This window comes from Saccoglossus kowalevskii, chromosome 15, assembly GCF_978046115.1.
Source record: "Saccoglossus kowalevskii chromosome 15, keSacKowa6.1, whole genome shotgun sequence".
In the NCBI taxonomy this organism is placed as follows: Eukaryota; Metazoa; Hemichordata; class Enteropneusta; family Harrimaniidae; genus Saccoglossus; species Saccoglossus kowalevskii.
In genome coordinates this window covers 13556177-13564522 of record NC_140655.1, presented here as the reverse complement: position 1 = coordinate 13564522, position 8346 = coordinate 13556177, and positions in this window count along the sequence as shown.

Here is an 8346-nt window from a genome sequence, read left to right as displayed (position 1 = left end):
AAATTCGAACGTTTATTTACCCAAACGGATTTACTGCAAATTCACGTTACTAGTCCGGCAAGCGATTACGACGGAAATTCGAATCTTAATGCAGTGAGACTGACGGTGTTCGCGCCTATCAATGGTCGATGGGGTCGACTCTCACGGACAACATCAGGTCAGCCACAAGGAACCGGTGCATTCCCATTGAAAAGCGCAAACACCCAGTGCCCTGTGAGATGATGGAAGGACAAAACTACCGTACTCTGCGTTCAAAAGCGCTTATTGTAAAATTAAATCAACACACACACACCATGCGAATGTTTGGATGAGGTAGCATTCCAATCAAGCACACAATTGTGCAATATTGTAACAATAATGGGTATAATACATTTGTTAACACATAAATGTACACATTGTAAATGACAATCAGGAGAATAAATTTCGTATCGAGTTGGCCATTGCGATTAACTGTATAATTAGTAAAAATCATCGAGACTCGCGTCCCCTTATCATTAGAAAACTTCGCTCCACTTTTTGCATAGTGACAATGTGGTAATAACTTTCGTCACATCATTGTTTATTTCAAATTCACGTGTTTTCAAAAGCTACTGAATGTGTAGTTCGACAAAATACATTGTATAGCATTCATGATACAGTCAAATATGTGATATGGGACATTTTGATTAATCTCAGCCAAAAAAATTAAACCAAGTCTCGCCCAATGTAATTTTAGTCTCTTGATCAGCACGCTGGTAGTAAAATAACGATGAACGACACAGTTGACTACTTGCTAACCACAATTTTTTCAACGAAAAATTACCAACGCACACGATATACTGCCAATTACAGTCAGTCAGAATTCTATCTCCGGACATGCGTATTTCGGCCCTGGGGTCTTCCCGGCATGCTCTCGACCGATTAACACTATGTTTGACATTAGCCGTAGTGAATGGTAAACATATTCCTTTTGTCTACACGGAGCATGGGTTTCTTTGTTTTTATGTAAACCACTTCTAAAGTCCCTAAATGAACGAGCATTGCCAAGTACACGAAAACAATTGTCATTGTAGTCCTTAGCGCAATCTTGATTGTTAAGTAAGAGTAATCCGATTGCCGAGTCACATTGTTTTGTGGTTTTAGTAATTTTACAAATATAGTATATTGATAGTGTTGTATTTTTGATGAATTGCTGATGGAACCTGTTGTTTAATTCTAGCTACATACGTATCTGGTATCACACCGACACATGAATTCATCAATAGTCGTATTTTTGTGTGCGGTAGACACAGAATCTTGTAGGTAGGATTTTACGAGTGTAAAATATAATACTAGGACTGGCTGTATTAGAACATTTCAAAATGGTCTATTTTATTAGGTTTTTAGAGCGCATAGAAACATTTCCAATCCATGGTAATTTGAGATATTTTATTTTTAGTAATAAATATAAACGTAAGCAACTTGTACAAACACTAGAATATACTCACTTCTGTTTCACAAAAAATGCTCAGGTCACACTCAGAGTAAAGCTCGGAATTTTCTGATCGACACTCAGGCTCAGAGTTACTACGTTATTAAAACTTCCAATAATATTTTAGTATTTCAAAATATTTATTTAATTTTATAAATCTTAACAAAATGAGGGCAAAATACATGGGCAAATGAACCGGGGACCAAAAAGCCGGGGGCAAATAGTAAAATGAAATCTTCCCTGACATATAAACAACCTTTCAAGTTACGCGTTCACTTTATAGAGCAAGTGTCACCGTTCTAATTTAGTCTAAACAAATAACAAAATCCAGTTTTTTACCCCCCAAAAATGAACAATTATAATCATATTTAAAGTCCTTCAAACCATGTGCAAAACGCAAAAGTGAACAATCTCTATAAACATGGTTGAGAATACATACAGAAAACTATCACCGTTTGCGAGAATTTCGCAGCGCCAGCAACGGTCAATTAAATTTATGCTCAGTTGAAGAAATAATTCCAAAATATAATCCGCCAATTACGAGTAGGTCCGATAAACAAGGATTGTTTTGTCTCTTTTTATATTACATTATTTTCAGTCGCATACAAAATGTGTAATTTTGCTAATATTGCAATAAAGTGAAACTGCAGTTTTTAATTAGAATTCACCTGTTGATTAAATTCGATACCAATGAATTGGAAACATTTAACTTGAGACGTGATATTTTGATACAAACGATTCCTTTTACGTACGAATGTGTGTGTTTTTTTCCTGCATGAAAGCACATTGCAATGGATTTCTATTAAAGTAGAATTTATTAACATTTATTAAAAATGTCTGTAGGAATTCATTCTAAAAATGAAACATGGTTCTGAATAACTAGCACTATTGATTAAAAGAAAAACATGGAAATCACAATCATTGTTAGATATAATTATTAAATACAATATATATGCATATCGAAATGTCTTATCTCAATAACGCGAGTGTACGTGTCGGCAATACAAATATGGGAATGTCACGCACAGTTGAGGTTTAAAGATCTCGGTGTGAACATATAGTTTTCATACATACTCCTATAGTAAATTTTGGGTGATACACCTGTGTAAATTTAACCTGAGCTTAATAACTGTTATAGATATGATAAATATTCCCTTAACAATTTACAACTAGTGTATGCTACCTCACAGTGATTGGTTGGTCATATCGTGAATGCTACTACACAGTGATTGGTTGGTCATATCATGAATGCTACCTCACAGTGTTTGGTTGGTTATATTGTGAATACTACTACACAGTGATTGGTTGGTCATATCGTGAACGCTACCTAACAGTGATTGGTTAGACATCATTACGAATGCTATTATACAGTGATTGGTTGGTCATATCGTTAATACTATTACACGGTGATTGGTTGGTCATATCATGAATGCTACTAAACAGTGATTGGTTGGTTATATCGTGAATGCTACTACACAGTGATTGGTTAGTCATAATACGAATGCTACTACACAGTGATTGGTTGGTCATATCGTGAATACTATTACACGGTGATTGGTTGGTCATATCATGAATGCTACTAAACAGTGATTGGTTGGTCATATCGTGAATGCTATAACTACACAGTGATTGGTTGGTAATATCGTGAATGCTACTAAACAGTGATTGGTTGGTCATATCGTGAACACTACTACACAGTGATTGGTTGGTCATATTATGAATGCTACTACACAGTGATTGGTTAGTCATATTACGAATGCTACTACACAGTGATTGGTTAGTCTTATCGTGAATACTATTACACGGTGATTGGTTGGTGTCACACGCAACGTAATATTACCGTAATACCGTACAGGTGTGATGGTTCAAATACCAAAATGGCAACAGTAACAAAAAGACTTCCCTGGCGGCGATGATAAAATACGAACACGGAGCCAACAGATGAGGTTTCAACTGGTACCGGTATTATTATACTCTGCAAACATCAAGTACAATAACGCGGTAAAACTCCACTACTCCAATAACTAGATACTTAAACTCTAATACAATTCAACGAGATCTCCGATCTGATCTCAGTGCTGAACAACTCCCCTATATATACTCGCACTGTCTATAAATAGACCATTACATCAGCATACATAATGAGTCTTGAACTTACTACAAATTTCTAGAATGTTCCATTACCTTCCATTGCCTCCTACAGTGTTCTATTACCTATTCAACCAGTTTCTAAAAAAAATATAGAATATTCCACCCAGACACATTACGGTTCTAGAACATTCTCAGTGACACGGAAGTGGTAAATAAGTCGCATGCGACAGTTGGTCATATCATGAATGCTACTAAACAGTGATTGGTTGGTTATTTCGTGAATGCTACTACACAGTGATTGGTTAGTCATATTACGAATGCTACTACACAGTGATTGGTTAGTCATATTACGAATGCTACTGCACAGTGATTGGTTGGTCATATTATGAATGCTACTACACAGTGATTGGTTGGTCATATCGTGAATACTATTACACGGTGATTGGTTGGTCATATCATGAATGCTACTAAACAGTGATTGGTTAGTCATATCGTGAATGCTACTACACAGTGATTGGTTGGTAATATCGTGAATGCTACTAAACAGTGATTGGTTGGTCATATCGTGAATACTACTACACAGTGATTGGTTGGTCATATCATGAATGCTACCAAACAGTAATTGGTTGGTCATATCGTGAACACTACCTAACAGTGATTGGTTGGTCATATCGTGAATGCTACCTCACAGTGTTTGGTTGGTTATATTGTGAATTCTACTACACAGTGATTGGTTGGTCATAACATGAATGCTACTAAACAGTAATTGGTTGGTCATATCGTGAACACTACCTAACAGTGATTGGTTGGTCATATCGTGAATGCTACCTCACAGTGTTTGGTTGGTTATATTGTGAATTCTACTACACAGTGATTGGTTGGTCATAACATGAATGCTACTAAACAGTGATTGGTTGGTAATATTGCGAATGCTAATACACTATGGTTGGTTGGTTGGTCATACCGTGAATGTTACTACACAGTAATTGGTTGGTCATATCGTGAATGCTACCTCAAGTAATTGGTTGGTAATATCGCGAATGCTAATACACAGTGGTTGGTTGGATGGTCATATCGTGAATGTTACTACAAAGTATATGGTTGGTCATATCGTGAATGCTATCTCACAGTGATTGGTTGGCCATATCGTGAATGCTACATCACAGTGATTGGTTGGGTATATCGTGAATACTACCACACAGTGATTGATTGGTCATATCGTGAATACTACTACACAGTGATTGGTTGATCATATCATGAATGCTACCAAACAGTAATTGGTTGGTCATATCGTGGACGCTGCCTAACAGTGATTGGTTGGTAATATCGCGAATGCTAATACACAGTGGTTGGTCGGTTGGTCATACCGTGAATGTTACTACACAGTAATTGGTTGGTCATATCGTGAATGCTACCTCAAGTAATTGGTTGGTAATATCGCGAATGCTAATACACAGTGGTTGGTTGGGTGGTCATATCGTGAATGTTACTACAAAGTATATGGTTGGTCATATCGTGAATGCTACCTCACAGTGATTGGTTGGGTATATCGTGAATACTACTAAACAGTGATTGGTTGGTCATATTATGAATGCTACTACACAGTGATTGGTTAGTCATATCGTGAATGCTACTACATAGTGATTGGTTAGTCATATCATGAATGCTACTACACAGTGATTGGTTAGTCATACTACGAATGCTACTACACAGTGATTGGTTAGTCATATCATGAATGCTACCAAACAGTAATTGGTTGGTCATATCGTGGACGCTGCCTAACAGTGATTGGTTGGTCATATCGTGAATGCTACTAAACAGTGATTGGTTGGTAATATCGCGAATGCTAATACACAGTGGTTGGTCGGTTGGTCATACCGTGAATGTTACTACACAGTAATTGGTTGGTCATATCGTGAATGCTACCTCAAGTAATTGGTTGGTAATATCGCGAATGCTAATACACAGTGGTTGGTTGGGTGGTCATATCGTGAATGTTACTACAAAGTATATGGTTGGTCATATCGTGAATGCTACCTCACAGTGATTGGTTGGGTATATCGTGAATACTACTAAACAGTGATTGGTTGGTCATATTATGAATGCTACTACACAGTGATTGGTTAGTCATACTACGAATGCTACTACACAGTGATTGGTTGGTCATAACATGAATGCTACTAAACAGTAATTGGTTAGTCATATTACGAATGCTACCTCAAGTAATTGGTTGGTAATATCTCGAATGCTAATACACAGTGGTTGGTTGGGTGGTCATATCGTGAATGTTACTACAAAGTATATGGTTGGTCATATCGTGAATGCTACCTCACAGTGATTGGTTGGGTATATCGTGAATACTACTAAACAGTGATTGGTTGGTCATATTATGAATGCTACTACACAGTGATTGGTTAGTCATAACATGAATGCTACTACACAGTGATTGGTTAGTCATATTACGAATGCTACTGCACAGTGATTGGTTGGTCATATCGTTAATACTATTACACGGTGATTGGTTGGTCATATCATGAATGCTACTAAACAGTGATTGGTTGGTCATATCATGAATGCTACTAAACAGTGATTCGTTGGTCATATCGTGAATGCTACTACACAGTGATTGGTTGGTTATATCGTGAATAGTCGCACTCGCACATTCTACACAATGAGTATTGAAAAGGGTTATGAGCTGTCTTTATATATGTATTTTTTATGCTTTTTACGCAATTTAGTTCGTATAATGAAAATCAAAATGGTAGTCACAAATTAATCACGTGGGGTACAAATTTAGATTGTTTATGATATCCCAACAAAACCCTTTGTACTTTGCAAGATATTATAAAATAATATTTGAAAATACAATATATTATCGTATGCTTATTTATTTGGCAGACATATATATTATTATAGCTATTAAAAAAATAAAAAATGGGTGAAAAATATTAATCATTTAATTTAAATGGAGAATTGATTTGTTTTTCAATTTAGTGTTATAATTCTTCGGAAACACGCAAACTCAAAGGCAAACAGGAAGTACAGCACCCTTGCGGTATTAAAATATGGTCAATGAAATTCAAAAATGATATTCACAAACAAATATGCACACACATACACATCAAAAATCACAAAAGCACCATAAGGCAATTAGACATACATGTAAAAACTTGGACAATCGGAAAATGCGTATAAAGGAATACATTATCGTACTCAAAAGCAATGTGTATTACAAGTTTTTGCCAATATTTTAATATTTTTATAATAATAGACTAACATTTTACTGTGGTATCGAATGAGTAGATATGCCATGTGACATGGCTTATTTTTATGGCAGCTCATTTTCATTTTTTGACACAAACGGTAATAAATCGGCCATTTTGAATCTAATCACAAAACGAATTGATGTACCCTAGTAACCCACCATGGTTAATATTCACACCTAGTTTAAATAAAATAAGCACAGGTATATCTGAGAAACCAATAAACCGAATTTTCGAATAATTATCAATAGTGTATTATATGCGACGTTAGAATTCAAGAAAACTATATACTATACTATATCAAAGAAAATACCACAGCTGAAATGCCACAATACTACAGTTGAACGTTTAATGTTCTCACCAACGACAGGGGTTAAATAGAATAGGTATCGCGGTTACTATAACAGTGGTACTATGATGATGAGGCAACATATATACCAAACCAATTGAAAAAATATTTACTTGCTGTAAGTCATTGGATTTGATCCCTCGTAGTACATTTTCCTATACGATGATCTGTGATTTGATATGTTATTTTAATTTCACTAGCATTAATATTATAACATATACTAATATTTAAGAGCCACAGGGTTTATAATTAGCTCAATGACACGTACACTGTTGTCAATAATTGCACACACCAACTTGAACAGACATGACTAAAAGACAAAATATTTGAACTAAACATGATTGGTGATTGACATATTTGATTATGATTGGCATTTGACTCATTTTCAAATGATTACAACATAACACCATTGTTCAATGCGTGACAACGCATCACGGAAGATATGAGCCAAACAATATGTCATTATTATATGATTGACACATGTATATTTTCTGTACATGATTGTTATGACATGACTAATCTGAAAGTATTTTGATTCATTATTGACCGGTAAATAGACAAAAACAAAACAAAATCCATCGTTAATTTTTGTATTCATGTAGAATTGGTTTCCTCCATTTGTGAATTCACAACACGTCCGCAATCAGTTTTCATCGGTAACTACAGCACATTAAAGCGGGGGGGGGGGGTCGTCACCTGCGCACGCGCGGGAATTGAGTCCCAAGCGACGATAACAACACACGCTAAAACGCAAAGGCTCATGAGTAGACAATGACACGCTATGGCAATCTGACGCATGCGCAGGTGACGACTCCCCCGCTTTAATTTCAGATGAGATGTAAAACTTTTATCTCGATGTATTTGTAAAAGCATTTGTATTTGTTCACCTCGCGTTCCTGTATTCACTTAAAGGGCGGCAGTCGTCGCACCGCGCCCTGTTCGATATGGGACTCATAGCGACGTATACAACGCGTGTAAAATACATTGTTTATTTACATGAAATTCGAACACCTCGCTTTAACTCACATCTATGTATTCACTTCGAATTTGATTAACTCATTACATTAGATTAACTCACAGCCAAATATTCTCTCATCTCACATTTATATATTAGATCAATTATCATTCCTGTATTCATTGAACTCACAGCCCTGAGTCGCTCGTATCACAACATTGTATTCGCACAACTCACA